The sequence below is a fragment of the Protopterus annectens genome, chromosome 4.part1 (genome assembly GCF_019279795.1).
Source record: "Protopterus annectens isolate FY-2018-M chromosome 4.part1, PAN1.0, whole genome shotgun sequence".
Taxonomy (NCBI): domain Eukaryota; kingdom Metazoa; phylum Chordata; order Ceratodontiformes; family Protopteridae; genus Protopterus; species Protopterus annectens.
Genome location: NC_056734.1, coordinates 313,597,100 through 313,616,623, shown reverse-complemented (window position 1 = coordinate 313,616,623; position 19,524 = coordinate 313,597,100).

Sequence of the window (19,524 nt, the reverse complement as noted above, 5' to 3'; positions counted from 1 at the left end):
ATATGTGTCATCATCCCCTTTGGGAAAAATTCAGTTCTAACTAATTACCACATCAATGGGAGCCCACTGAACACTGAAGGCATTATAAGAGATCTGGGAACACAGGTTGACAGCAACCTCTCCTTCGACCACCACATTGCCACTGTGGTCAAAAAGTCCTTCTATGTGGCATATCTCATTACCAAGGGTTTTGCATTCAGGAAGAAAGGTCATCTTATCTCTCTCTCTCTACTCTTCCCTCATTAGGCCAATCATCTGGTATAATGCCTGATTTGGCATGTACCTCACTAGACATATGAAATACTTGGAAAGGCCACAAAAGTACCTCACAAAGAGGATCCTAGGTCTTAAACAAATATTCTACATGGACAGACTGAAAAAACTTCAGCTATTCTCTGTCTCATATTGTCTACTAAGAGGTGACCTCTGATTGACTTACAAAGCCATGTCTGACCCAGCTCTGTTAGAAATGCTACAGCTAAAGAAATCCCAATCCCTCCACACCACACGCTCCTGAGACCTCAACCTTATTACCACAATCATCAGAACATACTGGAGGGAAAGGTTCATAACCCAGAGACTGCCTGTGCTCTGGAATAGACTTCCATATGTGTCAAGCAGAGCACCTCACTGGCCCTCTTCAACAGAAATCTTGATGAGTGAATGAGAGATAGAAAGTTCACCCCAGGGATCACTCCAGTAGCTTTACTTGATAGAGGCACTGGGAACTAGCTTCGGGCGGCACAATGCCAGGACACTTCTATGGGCTAGGCTTGTAAAAGCTCCAAGGCCATTAGCCTAGTACACATCTTTTAACCTATGAACCTATATGTAGGAATTAAAAATGGGTCTCATGGGACATTGTGGAGGTCGTGTAACATAAAAAGTGAAGCAGAAAGCACAGTAACAAATAGGAATAACTGAGAAATACTATGCCAGAGTAAGGTCAAACACTCAGAAATAGAGTAAAATCCTTTAATGAAATCACAGTTAAATGCTTTCCTCCTGAGGACAGTCTGGACTTCATCAGATCTTAATGCTGATTTCATTAAAGGATGTTACCCTATTTCTGAGTGTTTAGAATATCTCTAGTACAGTATTTCTTGGTTATTGGGGTCTTGTAACATGCTACCATTTGCTAGTTGATTTTATTTAGAGTAATTTGTATTTCAATAAGTCTGCTTTTCAAGTCTGTAGGAATCTCCCTTGAGGTAATGTATGCTTTAACAAATATAGGTCCTCCAGCAGAGTTTGAATCAGATTTAAAGGAATGCTAGGTGCAAATCCATGGTATAGAGGGAGCACTTTCTGCACTTTTAAATCAAGTTTCAGTAAGACCTAAATTCAAGAGGGCCTCATAGTCAGGCAATTGGTTATTTAGACTTCTAGTGTTGAGCATTGCTACCTTGATATTGTTTATTTTTTTTCATATATTTTATTTTAGGGCAGAAGATCCATTAGCTGGACTCTGCCTAAAAATGGTACTATGGGGAGAAATGTCTTTAACAAGTATGTGGACATCATGGAATGAGATGTGCAAGCCATCCTTGGTAAAGCAAACAGGGCCATGCAGCAATGCATTCCAAGTTGACACGTACCTGATTCCCCTTGAATGATACCATTTAATCAGCCAATTGCTGAAATCAGTCATCTTTTCTTTCTTGTCATAATTTTGAAGAAATACAAGGGTCTTTCCTGTATTTGCAATGTGCTTGGAGAGCTCAAAAATGTGTTGTTGCATATTTTTCAGTATTTTCCATGCCAGGTTGTCTACACCCACATGGACTGCTATCACCATGTCTTTGTCATTCTTGTTCAGACTGAGAGTCCTGAAGAACCTTGAAATGTCAAACATTTTGGCACTTGAAAGACCACTCAACATCACACTATTTTTTCTCATGCTTATAAAACTAGAGTCTGTGTTCCTGACTGGAACCACCCAACACCAGTACATATTTATTAATAGAGGGGTTATGTTTATGGGAGTGAAATGGATTTTTTTTTCTAGTGATTCTTAGCTATGGATGTTGTACTATGTGTTGTGGAGTTTAATTTCTGCAGAATCCTAGACTTGTCTGACTTTGGATGCCTAGGTAATGCCTTTATTTACAGCCTCACTATATAATAATATTCCAGGTATTTGTGTGAAGTGCTGCAAAAGTGTGTAGTGCTCAAAGTCTATGTTCCTATGTGACAATGATGCCTCCATAATATTTTCATTTCTCACAGATAGTTAGTGACCAAGTAAAACACAGGTGATTTTCTGTGAGCTGCTTTACCTGAGAAGAGCAAATGTTAAGAGGCTGGTGGTTGAGAATGGTAAGTTGGCTGACCTCCCATTTAGTCCAAGAATAAGTGAATATGGGATAAAATATTTATTTATACAGAATGTTACTAGTTTTAATACATTTCTGGGAGAGCAGTATAATAAATATTAGTATAATAAAATGTTTGCATATTCTTAGTGGTCTAACTATGGTAGAAACAGATAAACCAATTCAGCTTGGTCCTGAAGTGAAGGGTAGCACATTAGCACAGTCTGCTACTGAATATGGTTCTATCTAGTCTTGCTAAGATTAAAACTTCATTGAAATGCCTGTGTCAGTTGCGCAGGTTTGTGTAGTGTTATGCAAAGTGCAGATCAGCACAATATGACGGAACTAAGAAATCAGAACCAGTGAAAAATCAGCTTTCAGCTCAAATTCAGGGGAAACCCAGTAAAATGACAGAACACACTCAAAACTGATTAAATAGCTAATCACTGCATAAAATCCACTTGAAATAGCACTGCAAATAGTGAAACACATTAAATTAATAGCTCTAATTTCAGACACATAAAAAACTCAGTAAAATTTAAAAACTATGACTGTAACCACTCAAAACTGATGTAAATGATTAGATGGCATTATGTGCTGTAAAATAAATGTGCTTTTTGATTCCTGCATGCAAAATGGAGTCAAAACACTTTGCCTGGCTTTAGCTTGTGCAATGGAGCTTCAACCTTCAAGAGTCATACCCCTAGATTCAATAAACTCCATGCAGGAATAGTGTTAGTCCTGCATGGAGTGAACCGCGTCCATTTACCATTAGATTTAACAGCAGCATGCCTTGCATATTCATGAAGGCACGCTTCTGCTAAAGCTAAATGGACACAAACACTACTCAGTGCAGGATGCGTGTTTAGGTAGTGCACGCACATCAAACAGACCCCCTGCACTCAGAAAGTGCCATACGACACATTTTAAACGTAAAACAGTGTCTGTGGACACTGAAATAGACAGGGGAGCAAGAAAGCAATGCAGAGGGTGTGTGACAGGTTCTGTCACACACCTCCTGCATTGTAAAGTACCTTACAGCCATACCCCTCAACTGTACAGGTTTCCGCAGAATGCCCAGATGCCTGCCTCACATACCTCTCAACTTCCTAGAGCAAGAAAGCTGTACAAATCCATAAATAATGGGGGACAAAGGCAGAAAACTAGGGACACTTTTTAAATATTGCACTTGCAAACCCGAAAAGTTGACAGAATAGAAGCTTTGCATAAGCACGGACTTCCTGAATGGTATGAAGACTGAAACTTAAATGTTTGCCATTGTAAAAGTGCTGTACGGCCATACCCCTCAACTGTACAGGTTTAGCATGTGCACGGATTTTCTGAAGGGTACAAAGACTGAAACCCAAATGTCTGCCATTGTAAAAGTGCTGTACGGCCATACCCCTCAACTGTACAGATTTCCGCAGAATGCTCAGATGCCTGCCTCACATACCTCTCAACCTCCTACACCTGGAAAACTGTACAAAGCCATAAATAATGGGGGGACAAAGGCCCACAAATAATGACACCTCTTAAATATTGCACATACAAACTTGGAAAGCTGATAGAATAACAGGTTTAGCATGTGCACAGGTTTTCTGAAGGGTATGAAGTCTGAAACACAAATGTCTATCATTATACCCTGACATAAATCCTGAGTCATCTGCCAATGGTTTGTCCTTATGTGTCCCCTTACACTTTCCCTTACTGTGGCTGACAAGGAGTACAGATGCATGTAAATAAAGTGGATGTATTAATCTATTTTTTTTTTTACATTCTAAGATATGTTTAAGCATAGCTGAGCAGGTTTGCATGTTAGGACCCTCTGCTCAGCATTTCTTAAACATCCCATAGGAGATAAATAAAATATACAGTTAAACTCCTAACGATGAGGGAACATAGTAGTTAGAGTCCTGGCTTCACATGCAGGTGTTCACGGTTTGAATACCAAAGCAGGCACATTATTTTTACTTGGGAAAGCATTGTTATTATTATTTTTTATGTTAAATTACAGTGGATATAAACTGCATGTACATGCCCATGTTAAAATACCAGGTTTTTGTGATGTAAAAAAATGAGGCCACAATAAATCATTTCAAAACTTTTCCCACCTTTAATGTGACCTATAACCTGTATAATTCAATTGAAAAACAAACAAATCTGTTAGGGGAAAAATATAAAAAATAAAAAATGTACTATAATCTGGTTGCATAAGTGTGCACACCCTTAAACTAATACTTTATTGAAGCACCTTTTGATTTAATTACAGCATTCAGTCTTATTGGGTAGGAATCTATCAGCATGGCACATCTTGACTTGGCAATATTTGCCCAGTCTTCCTTACAAAAGCGCTCCAAATCTGTCAGATTGCAAGGGCATCTCTTGTGCACAACCCTCTTTAGGTCACACCACAGATTTTCTGTTGGATTTAGGTCTGGACTCTGGCTGAGCCATTCCAAAACTTGAATTTTCTTCTGGTGAAGCCATTTTTTGTTGATTTGGATGTATGCTTGGGGACAGTCATGTTGAAAGGTGAAATTCCTCTTCATCTTCAGCTTTCTAGCAGACACCTGAAGGTTTTGGGCCAGACGTGACTGGTATTTACACCTGTTCATAATTTTCTCTTAAACCACCATGCTTCACTTTTGGGATAGTGTCTTTTGGTGATGTGAAGTGTTGTTTTTGTGCCAAAAGTACCTTTTAGAATTGTGGCCAAAAAGTTCAACATTGTTCTCATCAGACCATAACACATTGTCCTACATGCTTTTGGGAGACTTGATGTATTGTTTTGCAAATTTTAGCTGGGCCTGGTTGTTTTTTTTTTTCTGTAAGAAAAGGCTTCCATCTTGCAACCCTACCCCATAGTCCAGACATATGGAGAATGTCACACATAGTACACAACCAGTACTTGCCAGAAATTCCTGCAGCTCCTTCAGTGTTGCTGTAAGTCTCTTGGCAGTCTCCCTGACCAGTTTTCATCTTGTCTTTACATCAATTTTGGAGGGACGTCCAGTTCTTTGCAACATCACTGTTGTCCCATATTTTCTCCACTTTTTGATGACTGTCTTCACTGTGTTCCATGGCATATCCAATGCTGCGTAAAATTTACCCTTCTCCTGACTGATAGCTTTCAACAATGAGATCCCTTTGATGCTTTGTAAGGTCTGTGTGAACCATGGATTTTGCTGTAGCAGGCAACTGAGTAAATGTCAGGAAAATCCTACTAGGACAGCTGAACTTTATTTGGGGTTAATCAGAGTCTCTTTAATTGATGGCAGGTGTGTACCCAAGAAGACTGAATGTTGTAATTAAATCAAAAGGTGCTTCAACAAAGTATTAGTTAAAGGGTGTGCACACTTATGCAACCAGCTTATTGTATGTTTATTATTTCTTATATTTTCCCCTAACAGATTTGTTTGCTTTTCAATTGAATTATACAAGTTATAGCTCACATTAAAGGTGGAAAATTTTTGAAATATTCTATTGTGGTCTCATTTTTTATATCACTAAACCTGGCATTTTAACAGGGCTGTGTACACTTTTATATCCACTGTATGTAGTAATCAATATTTTTCACCTAGGATGGTGTAGCAGGTCCAAAATGGAAGTGTAAGTGCATATAACATGTGAAATCATCTATGTATACCCAAGTGTCCAGTACAGTTTAGTCTCACCCCAAGGTAATATAATGAAAGCACAAAGGGGGATGTCATGTAAAGTAAATCATATACACTTAATAAAATGTCAGTAATGATGAATTGATGTACAATCCTGATATTTAATTAAAATAAAAGCTGAGCAATGGTAAACAGTGCTCAGATCTGCTTAGCTGGGTTAAGCATTGCCTAGACGTGAATTCTAAGCTGTGATCAGTGCAGCTAACCTGAATTGTGCACCACTAAGCACTGCTCAGCATCTACCCCTTTTAGCACATATTAACTCCACTTAGTGGGTTTGCACATTGCTAAGCTATGCTCAGCATTTTTGAAATGGTCCAATGACTGCAAAGGGCAGGAATATGGCCTTATTTAAACATTGCAGGTGTGAATACAGCCATAATCTGTTGTAGTTTGATCTCTGCAGGAACATGTCTGGCGTTGGAGAGGGAGCGCACTTTTGGGCACATCACTGGGGCATCCTGGAATCCATGGTCATGGCTGGACTCCTTGAAAAACACCATGACAACAGACTGCTGCAGGGCCAGTACCAGGGCTCTTAGTACAAAGTGGAGACCTAGGACCATCTGATAAACAACCTCAACAGTGCCACTGGAATCCTCCTAACTGGTGAGCAGGTACAGTATCATTATTCTGACCTAAAGCATAGGAAAGGAAAGCTCTTCGGTGAGTGGATCCAAGATGCTCGGGACAGGCATGCTCCAGCAGTTTGTAAGTATCCCAGATATAGCTGTACCAAATTCTACCCCGAGTATGTGATAGACAGGAATGCATAATGTTTGTTTCTGATCTCTACAGCTGCAGAAGAGAGGGCTATGAACATTGAGGCCCATGCTGACAGACTGACAAGGATACGCTGACAGGCTGGTGAGTACAGGTCTATCTTGCAGTATATAGTGCCATAAAGTAGAAGGAGTACATTGTTTACTGCCAGTAGGTATATTGTGCACTATGTATAATGAATAAAACAAGTTTGTCACACTAATGCTTATCCATAGGATGTCCATTAAAAAAGTGACATTTCACAGTAATAACAATATACAGCAAACTGTTGTGTTTACTCTGGTATGTTGTAGAAATAGAATGTGTACAGGTTCTTTACAGCAAATATTATGGTGACAGCATGAAATAACTGAGGCTGTTCTGGGAAACAGCTAATATGCATTGCAGTCTTGTGTTAACCTTTGCTTTCCAGACTGTATGATTTCAAAGGAGTAATACACAGTACAATAACTATCTGCCATGCATGAGTTTCAGGATTACAAGATCAGACTGTCCAACTCAGAGAGAATTAGTCAGAAATCAGTGAAGCAAAAAACATCAGTTTTCCAGTAGCTCAGTGTGATGGAAAATAGCATTGTTGTTCATTTTAGCACACCAAGACATGGTTTGAATCCAGGGAGTGGTACTGAGATGTGTGTGTGTGTGTGTGTGTGTGTGTATGTATATATATATATATATATATATATATATATATATATATATATATATATATATACACACACACATACACAATAGAATTAACAGATATTCTCCCCACAGGCTTCACAGGTAAACACATGTGTGTAGTAGCTGTATGAAGGGTATACTAATACACCTGAATATGAGAAGAAACAGTCAGAAAGTAACAGATGTTTTGCCCACAGGTCTCACAGGTAAAGACGTGTGTAGTAGCTGTATAAAGGGTATACTAATACACTTGAATATGTGTAGAAGCACTCAGAAAGTGTTAACAGATATTTTTTCCACAGCTCTTACAGGTAAAGAAATGTGTATAGTAGCTGTAAGAAGGGTATACTAATACACCTGAATATTTGTAGACATATTCAGAAAGTGTTAACAGATATTTTCCCCACAGGTCTTGCAGGTAAAGAAATGTTTGTAGTAGCTGTATACAACTGTTCCACTGTCCAACAATATATGCCTGCAGATGACAGCAGGATAGGTACATACATCATGCTCTTTCCCCGATACATGTCTCTCAAGTGTCATGCTTTCATGTCTAGTGGTCACTGCTGCCAATAACCTTGGACACAATAGTAATCCAGGGAAGTATGCCAGTAGCAGGCACACACAACAGCAGTGCAGGGTACCCCTTCTATTGTCAGATATGTAACCCTGACATGTACAACCCCCTTCTAGTAATGTACCCATAGTTGGCACAGTCTGCCCCAAACCATTACAGGTTGACAGCTTAACACATATGTATGTATTACAGAAGCTATGGGCCATAGGTAGATATAAAGTGAGGGCAGACCTGTAGACTATTGAGCAGTACTGTTGTGAAAAATAGAAGCCTATGCAGTTGTTAATGGACTTTTCTTCTCTCCCTCCATTCCTCATCTGCATCACTAATTATTTTTCATATAGTACAGGTAAGTTTTTCTCAAAACTTAATGTTGGGACATGTGTTCTATAATTGTTCATATAATTAATTGGTTGCATGTTAACATACCTTGTTCAAATACCATCATTAGTGACCTGTTGTCGTCATTGTTACTGGCATGTTGTTACAATGTTTACTGTTGTTCCATTTATGCATGTGTTCTGTTTGCAATGCAACTGTTTCATATCTGTTGTTTTGGGTTAATTGGAACACCCATGCATGCTGTTAAAACTAATTTTGAAATCTTTTGTTCATGACTAACCAATATATCTTGGAAAATCTCAACACCATAACATGTTTAGGAAGGCCGATCCTGGCAGATCCACCTGTCCCACCCCATCTGGCCATGGCACTGTACCCCAGCACATCTGGGACCCACCCTGGAACTTCCTCCTCCACAAGCCCTGCACCACCTTTGGGTGGAGCCACCTCAGGGGAAGGGGCCCGTCCCATCCCTGGGTGCAGGCATGGAGAGGAGCCCATCATCTGCCCCCAGTTAGAGGGTATGATGCGCAGCATCATCTGTTCCAAGTTGGGTGGGCAGCTGCACCAGATGCCCCTGTTGTCCAGCCCCCAGCACGGCCACCTTCAGGGCTGTGTAGGTGCAGTGGTGACTGGCTGTGGGTGGGGATGTCAGTCCCACTGTATCAATATGGGGTTTCGTGGGCCTCTGATTATAAACCACCCTCCCCGTCCAAGGTGTTTACACCCCACATGTGTCATACACCACCTCTGTCTGGTGTCTTGTCTGTCTTGTCTGCCTCCCTACCCAACCTACCTCCACAGAAGTATCTACAGTCCTTCTCCAACATCCCCCACTTACCTTACAAGAAAAAGGGCATCTGTCCCAAAAGAAATATCGCCCCATACATCACTGTCCATTTGCACATGTGTCCACTGGAGACATGTAATCTGGTCCAACTGGCTTGACCACACATTTCTGTTGTCCTCATCCCTCTCTCTGTGGTTTGTGGGTCCAAATTCATCTCCAAATTCTGTACAAATTTACATGTTGCTGTAGAAGAAATGGACAGCTATGAACCTTCCTTACACTTATCCTGCACATCCCTAGCACCCTTTCATATTGTTTTCCCCTTTTATGCCCGTTATTCACCACTTTCTTATCACCCCTTTTTTCTTTTCTTTATTTAACATTAACACGGGTGCAAGTGGGAATAAGCACTGCTAAGCAAAGCCAAAAGGACATAACTATCTGTTAGCATCGCTTAGCTTCATGCAAAATCACTTAAAGCCACTTAAAACTGCTTTAATCACTCTGTCTCCATCAACCCCTGTTCTGCCCAGAAACAAAATAGACAGCTCTGGGGGGGTCTCTAACCCAGGACCCTGTATACTATAGTCAGAGCAATGTACTAGTATACCCTTTGAGCTGTAGGAATTTCGATGCTTTGTCAAACATATCATGCAGTAGAAGCATTCGACAGTAGGGAAAAACTCTGTGGAATCAGTCATGTTTTGTATATATAAATATACACACACACACACATACATATATATATATATATATATATATATATATATATATATATATATATATAGGTTTACTATCATAAATTCGAAAATCAGAACAAAACGTGTCTGCATTTTCGAATTTATACATCGGAAATGAACATTTCCGAATATTCCTAACGTCGAAAACAGCTGTGTATTCTCGAAAATGTCGACATTTTCGACAATACAACACTCCCACCATCCCATAACTACCTACCTAACCAGCCTAAACACACAGTTATGCAGGGGCAAGCCCCTGCACCCCTGGGGCTGCACCCCCCTAACTTAATATTCCAACTCTGAGATTGCACTACAGTGAGAAAAGGGATGTATTTCCCTAACAGCACTGTATCGCGATCCCCTCACATGAGCGAATGTTAGAATTGCGAATGCACAGTCCATTCGCAATGGTAACGTTTGCTCACATCACCTGCCGAAATATGAAGTATTGAACATCTGTTGTTCAATAATTCATAGCCGCAAGTGCGTCGGCATTGTGATAGTAAACCATATATATATATATATATATATATATATATATATATATATATATATATATATCTATGTATACGTGTATGGTGATACATATATATGAAAAAAGTATAAACATAACACACACACACACACACACACACACACACACGTATATATATATATATATATATATATATATATATATATATATGTATATAAACATGCAGTGCAGTCATACCTCAGAATCATACCTCTCAACTTTTAGTGCAAGAAATCCGGACAAAGGCTGTCAAAATGGGGGCACAATCGGCCAAAATAGGGACATATTTTAAATATCACTCTTATAAACTTAGAAAGTTGCTACAGTAACAGGGTTTGTTTCAGCATACATTTTCTGAAGGATATGAGGTCTGAAACTGAAATGTTTGTAATTATTTACTGACATAAATCCTCAGATCATCACAGTGATTTACCTGACAAATACAAATAATTTATGGAACAGACCAAAACTATGAGCCAAACATCTGGACATTCTGTAAAACTCCTGGCAGTTGAGAGTTATGCCCAGAACCCCTTAGTGCAATGAATCTGTTCCAAGCCTGACAAAGTGGGAGGACAAAGGCATGATAATAGGGACATATCTGAAATACATGAGTAGATAAGCTGAGAGAGTTGCTTCAGTAACACCTTCTGTTCTAACATATATTGACTGAAATATCACAAGTCCGGACTCAATTGCTTTGCATTAATTAGTGACCTCAGTCCTCACATCATCCCACTGACTTGTCAGAAATTCACAACAGTTATGGGGAGCAGACTAAAAATATAAGCCACATAACTGGACATCCTATGAATATCTGGACATAACATAACATTAGGGAAACTACACTGAACTGCCAAGCATGTCACCAAGCACCATCCAAACTACAGTCAGATTGACACAACACTACCCCTAAATCAGCTCTGGGGACTTACACATACATTTGCAAATACAGGGATGTAACAATAGTGAAAAACAGACACTGGTGTGAAAGTGCGTACCCACAACCAATTGCACCACAGTCACAGTGATATACCAGTAAGCCAACTGAACACTAGAGTATAATGACCGTGTGAACAAAAATATCCTTTTTGCCACTCACACACTACCCCCTACATATACTGCCCCAAGTCACAGTGTAGTAGGAATCCTGAGGTGGTACTGGACATGTCTCAGTCTGCCCCTACAAACATATACAGCCAATAGACCATCAGAAACCAGAGTAGCATGCACAGTCAGATAGAAATGGCCCATGACACCCACATGTACTCCCACCATACACAGCCCAACTAACATTTACACGTTACACTGCTACACAATCCTGACAGTCTAGTAACAATGGCCAGACATACACAGACCTCTCAACTGTACAGATTCCCACAGAATATCCAGGCTTTGGCCTCATATATCTATGTCATCTTCCTCATAACATGTCTGGGAGTATGTTACATCACTGGGATGATATCAGAAATGAAGGCACTAAATAATGTTATACCATACCTATCAACCTCTTAGTGCATGACATCTGGACAAAGCCTGACATAATTGGGGAAGAGAAACCCAAAAACAGGGGCATATTGGAAATATTACTGTTATAAACTGAGAAAGTTGCTGGTGATACAGGGTTTGTTGTAACATATCTTTTCTGAGGGATATAAAGTCAGAAACACAAATGGAGTTTAGCATTTACTGACTGCAATCCCCAAAGTATCTTACTGATTTGCCAAGGACAAAAAACATCTGGGGAACCGACCAAACATAACAGGGAAACCTCTGGCCATTCTGTGGATAGCCCTGTAGTTAAGAGTTATGTCATCTACATTACACTGTCAGACTTAGAATCATGTAGAAAATGAATGTCCAGACAAACCCTGTTAAACTAGCATTATTCCAACTGTATAACAGCAATAGTGTAATTCTGTTCCTAAGTCTGGAACCTTCTCCCCCATTTTGCTGGGCTGTCTCCACAAATCTTGTTGTAAGAGATATTCCCATCTACCCTCTGTGATGGTGTAGATCACACACCACCATGATGTCCTCTTCAAAGGCAAGGAAAAGGGGCAACACCCAGATTAAATACTCAATTATAGGAGTGTGTTGCCATGCCATTGGCTATTGGAATAACAACACAGCTGTTCTGCATGCAATTAGCAAGTAGCAGACACCAATTGGTGCACAGGCCATTACCTGCTCATGAGAATTGCCTACAAAAGGCAAACAGCTGCCTATGCAAAACAGGTCTATATATCTACGTAAGTAGACAGAGAGAGAGCGCAAGATATAAACAACCAAACAAACCAAACAAGCCAATAAACCAACTATTCAAGACTACTTGAAAAAAAAAGAACAGGTATGTGAAGCAAATAAGTATGTAATGGAATGCAGTAGGGGGTATGTAATAATGGGAAATAGGAAGTTAAACAAATATATCTCAACAAGACTTGTTGTACTGATATAATGCTGATCAGCACCTATGGCCATAGCATCTGGCTCTGTCTGCAATGACACAGATTTAAGCTCAGGCCCCTGAATCACCCCAGAAAAGGACAGCTCACATATGACTACTACTGGACTGTCTGTCAAACAATACTGACTGTGACACTGCTAGGCCAGCTACTGGAATGTTGTAAATATCCATATGTTACTTGTGAATACAACTATGATACACATATCTATCTTGCAAATCTAAGAGATCTATAGAGGGTATGTGCATAGTAAACTACTGTCACAGAAGTGTGTGCTGAACTGCATGTGATATACTGAGCTCATACCATTCAACTGTCCAGTGTTCTGCACACTAACCACATGTGATGTGTGCCTAATATTTGTAGTCATTTACACATAGAGTTGTGTTATGTCTGGCAAATCATTGGCAAATCTGTGAACCCTGACATCAGAACATAATAGCAGACATATGAATGCCAGACATCCTACAGGGTATTTCTGTGAATGCAAAGCCTACTGTGCTATCAACTGACTTAAGTATGTTACAGTAATAATAATAAAGTGTCGCTATTTTTGGGCCATTGTTTCCCCACTTATGTGTGCCATCATCCAAATGTCCTGCTTTAAGAGGTTTGAAGGTATTTCTGAGCAGCAAGAGTGTAAATACAGCATGCCATACTGACATAAAACAGAACTGTATATCGGGTATCACCTGTGCACATGTATGTATGAGTAGGTGTAGCTGGAAGCCATAAAACAACAGACATGAGTTGCAAGTAGTCAGGTAAATACACTGTACATGTTGTACACGTGTAATCTGAGTTACAGTGCATCCAACAGACAGAAATGTCTACATCGACTGGTTGATGCATTGCCCTGACACAGAAATGAGTACTAGAATAAGCATGATTATTAGGTTGAAATTGGAGAAGTGTCCAACTGTGTTATGACCTTGTGTCCATGCCTACTAGAAATGGTGATATGAGCACCTACATAGTTGTACGGACTCAGCAATACCTAACTTATAAAGCCTGCCTCCACCAAGGTAGAGTAATCCCCTTTGGTTGACAGCAGCACTACACAAACCACATAATAGGTTGCTATATTGGTTGTACAGGACCAAGTAGGTGAAGGCACTAACTTGGAAGCATGTCCAGCTTTGTCTGAACAAGCATATAAGGTCACAGGTGAATCACTGTAAGGCTAACTGACTACAAACTGGACACATCCACTGCACCAAAGCCAATCAAAAGGCCGTCTTTACATATGTCTTCAATCTCAGAGGCAACAACCCAACCCACCCTGTACTGGTGGTCAGTCACACCACATACATATGCCATAGCTATAGCCAACCCACTGGAGACAGGTTACATGAAAACATCACCCCCCATCCCCCCATCAGTATAGGTGGATATGCACAGCATCAGCACCCCTCTCCTCATCATCAGGGAGCAGGTCCATAAATCCATTGAAGGCGAATGGCCGAGGTACGAGTGGTGGAGTAAAAAATTCAAACTTCTTCTTTGTGTGGTCCTGCTTCTTGCTGTTTGGTTATATTCATTATTAGCAGGTCCATAATGCCTACTCAAAGGCAACAAACTGAAGTCCCCATGGGACCTGATAACATCCCTGTCTGCATACTCCATGAACTCAAGCATGTGCGCCCAGCTCCATTACACACTTTAGTCAAACAAAGCCTGAGCGCCACCCACACCCCATCTGCATGGAAGACAGCCACTGTAATCCCTCTACACAGAAGTGAGTGATGAATGGAAGATTATGCAATTTACTGACCCTCATTGGGAGGAACATGACACATCAGGACCATGAGTACAATGCAAGCTCATACTGTGCTGATAGCTGACAGGGGTATGATGTGGTCATAAGTGGTGGCTAGTGCTAGTCAATGTTGATGTGCAGGTTCTGTAAGTAACATTGGCAAATGTATGAGGTCCTGTGATGTGTTTCCCTGTTTATGTCTTCCAGGTGCAATGCATTGCACCAGATAGCTGGCATACACAGAGGCTGAAACTGCTCTGATCATAGACAGCATAATCTAGCACTATGGGGTCATGTTTGTCCGTCACCAACAACATCTGCGAGAATGGACCACCCTGTGGGATGATCTCATCCACAGGGTAAATAATGTTGACCTGCAAGCATGAACATATGAGCAGGTCAGGCATCATGTGACCGACCTAATCCGCCACTATATGATTGGATGGGAGATAGGAAATTCACCCGGGGATCATGTCAGTCACCCTGCTAGACAGGAGTCCAGAGAAGTAAATATTGTGGGAAGAAATATCCAGGGAATTCTTATGGCTAGGCTTGTATAGGTCCTAGGGCCAATAGCCTAGTACCAACCTATGAACCTATTCCTGGTGAAGGGCTGCTGCTGTGGCCAGGGACCACACAGCCACAGGTAGGGGTCCTGCCATACAGGCCTCACTTACACTCATCAAGGAGCTCCTTGCTAACCTTGGGGCACCCACCACAAACCAACATCAAAGTGAAGACACCCACATTGTGGAGGTGGGTGGCACCCAGATGGCAGGTGAAGACCGTGCAGGTAAGGCCCCAGTAGACATCAATTGACTAGTGTAGCAGCCATACTGGCATCCATAGAGTATCTAGATGCATATGTCAGGTCAAAATGCAGTTGTGAATGGGCTTTTGTAATGCACAGAAGTGCACATCTATGGTGAAGGACAGCAAATTATGTAGTATTGGAGCTTGTACTGTAAATGTGCAGAAAAGCTACATTGATCTTGAGCCAATGCCACATGTGAGTCTGCTGACAATACCTCTCTCCCACAGCTACATAGGTCCATCTGGTCTGGGTGTTGGACAGCAGCCTGAAGCTGGTGAGTATGGAATTGTCCTGCTGTGGTTCACCAATACCCCTGGCATGTTAAGGGCATGCATTTTACCATGCACACAACTGTCACTCCTAGCCATATTGCTATATGTCCATGTTCATTTGTGGTGGGGTTAACCACATTGCATCACAGTGGTCACCACATTGGCCTATTTGCAGGAGATGTAACATGTTTGTAGCATAACTCACAACCTGTCAGTGGAAGAAATTTGAACAGAGACTGACAAAATGGGGGAACAAAGGCCCAAAAATAGGGTCATATTGTAAATATTACTCTTATACATTGGATAGAAAAAGTGTACACTCCCCTGTTAAAATGCCAGGTGTTTGTGATATAAACAAAATGAGACCACAATAAATCATTCCAAACCTTTTACCACCTTTAATGTGACCTATAACCTGTACAATTCAATTGTAAAAACAAGCAAATCTGTTAGGGGACCAAGTATGATGAATAAACAACGTACAATAAGCTGGATGCATAAGTGTGCACACCCTTTAACTAATACTTTGTTGAAGCACCCTTTGATTTAATTACAGCATTCAGTCTGCTTGGGTACACACCTGCCATCAATTAAAGAGACTCTGAGTAACACCAAATAATGGTCAGCTGTCTTAATAGGGTTTTCCTGACATTTACTCATTTGTCTGGTACAGCAAACGCCATGGTTCACAGGGACCTTACAAAGCATCAAAGGGTTCTCATTGTTGAAAGGTATCAGTCAGGAGTAGGGTACAAAAACATTACCACAGCATTGCATATACCATGGAACACAGTGAAGACAATAATCAAAAGGTGGAGAAACTATGGGACAACAGTGATGTTGCAAAGACCTGGACCTCCCTCCAAAACTGATGAAAAGACATAAAAACTGTCAGGTAGGCTGCCAGGAGACCAACAACAACACTGAAGGAGTTGCAGGAATTTCTGGAAAGTATTGGTTGTGTACTACATGTGACAACAATTTCCTGTATTCTTCCTATGTCTGGCCTATGGGGTAGGGTTGGAAGATGGAAGCCTTGTCTCACACAGAAAAACATCCAGGTCTGGCTACAATTTGAAAAACAATACATCAAATGTCCCAAAAGCATGTGGGAAAATGTGTTATGGTGTAATGAGACCAAGGTTGAACTTTTGGCTACAATTCCAAAGGTACATTTGGTAAATAAAGAACAGTTCACATCACCAAAAGAACACCATTCACACGGTGAAGCATGGTGTTGGCAGTGTCATTTTTTGGGGTTGCTGTTCATAAGCTGGAATTAGGGCTTTAGTCAAGGTGGAGGGAATTATGAACAGTTCCAAATACCAGTCACTTTTGGCCCAAAACCGTCAGATGTCTGCCAGAATGCTGAAGATGAATAGGATTTTCATCTTTCAACACAACAATGACTCAAAGCATACATCCAAATAAACAAAGAATGGCTTAACCAGAATACAGTCAAGGTTATGGATTGGCACAGGAAGAGCCCAGATCTAAATCTGATAGGAAATCTGTGATGTGACCTGAAGAGTGCTATGCACAAGAGATGCCCTCACAATCTGACAGAGTTGGAGGGCTTTTGCAAGGAAGAGTGTGCAAGCATTTCCAAATCAAGATGTGCCATGCCGATAAGATTCCTTTCCAAGAAGACTGAATGCTGTAATTAAATAAAAAGGTGCTTCAAAAAATTATCAGTTTAAAGGTGTGCACACTTATGCAACCAGCCTATCGTACATATTTAATTTATTATATTTTACACTGCACAGGTTATATGTCACATGTTTTGAAATGATTTATTGTGGTCTCATTTTATATATTACAAAAACTTGGCAAGTTAACAGGGGTATGTACACTTACAGGTTTATAGTGTAAGCTTAGAAAGTTGTTGGTGTAACATGATTTGTTTTAGCATACATTTACTGCAGGTTTTGAAGTGTGAAACTCAAATGTATGTCATTAATTAGTGACGTCAATCCTCAGGTCATCCCAGTAATGTGTCAGACAAACACAGGATTTATGAGGAACAGAGCAAAAGTATAAGCCAGACATCTAGACATTCTGAGAAAATCTGTACGGTTGTGAGGTATGTGTAGGAGTTGCCACTCTGCTATATAGATGAACAGCAATAATGTGTACATAGGGGCAATGTGTGCTAGGTGAAGAGCCATCACCTACTAACACTACTCACATATCCCAGAGGTGTATATTAGTATTAACATGGAGTGAAAATAGCTGCAGTGCATGATGTTTAGGGCCTGTCCAGAGTGTGCATGTTGTCATCTGATTATGTGTTGTGCATGTCAACATTTGGATTTTGTGAGGTCTGTGTAATGTCTTTATGCCACCTCACCTGTATGTGTGTGTGTGTGTGTGTGTGTGTATGTGTGTGTGTGTGTGTGTGTGTGTGTGTGTGTGTGTGTGTGTGTGTGTGTGTGTGTGTGTGCATCAGCAAACTTTATAGTGCAGGTATTCATTTACATATGCTGTCTTCCCCTCACAGGTGACGATGGGGGTCATGGTCCCTCCCGTTCAGAACCTGATGTCACTGTCTCTGCGGACTCTGACAATGATGGTGGCCATAGTGAGTCACAGGTGGGGCTGTCAGGGGCTGAATCTGTGCCTTCAGCTGGCATCCCACTGTTGACCACAATGTCCCCCACACAGACACAATGCCCTCACATACCCCTCCCCCAGTGGCCACAGATAATGGACAAATGGTGGGTGATGGCATGGAACAGGCTAGTGTGGTGACTATGGCAAGTGTGAGTGTAGACAGTAGCCATAGCCAGAGTGCAGGTGAGGTCCCACACAGATGGATGGACAGAGGTACTCAAAGGAGGATTGCTGCTCATCAAGCCCCTGTCTCAAGTGCCACAGCAGGTTTCACCAGATGCATGTTTTGGGCCATCATGGAGGCACATGCATGTACTGATTGCAACACCAGAAAAAATACTCAAGATCTTGGACACACATCTTCCTGGTGTCCGTGGTGGACTACATGACCTTGTTGAGGCCATACATGACAATACTGAGGTCATGAATAGACGGTGAGGTAAGTCCTTGACACTCTTTGACCATGGAATGTCTGTGGTTGAGTGTGTGGTGGGAGATGGGTGGGAGCCATGCGGACGTACGCCAGCACCATGATCAGCTGAGGGTCTTTGAGGCCGTACACCTTCACACTCCCGTAGTGGCAGTACCTACATCACTACTGTAGAGGGGTGCTGTCCACACAACAATGCAGCAGGCCATGGGCACGTGGTCCTGGCTTGTCCCGTCAGGGATGCAGATCCAGCAGACAGCCATCACCATCGAGGAGTAGTACTGCATCTGGCTTTGGGCCTGGTGGTGCCAGTGAAACCTCTGGCAGGAACAGTTACCATGACCATGGCCAGAGATAGGGAACTGTACATCCTGCCATGTACTGTCCACAGTTGTCCAACATGCTCCTGTGTAGGGTGGCCACATGGTGTGACTGTGTGCATACAAACACACACACATCACTTTCACAGGCAGGTAACCTTTAGACACACAGAGCACCTCTGCACGGCCAATTTATAGAACACCCCTCCAAACACACACACGCATGATGTCAACTGTATGGACAAGCCTAGGCCTCTGGCGAACCCACACCACACTTTGTGGATATGATGATACCTGTGCCACATCCCTGTCATCCATATCATTGATGCAGGGACATGCTAATATGGGTCTGATGCACAGGGTGAATGTAGGGGTTTATATTAGAACATCAAAATTTCAAAACTTCAAATGTTCTAATATCGACCCCTATTCAGCGAAAGCTGAAAG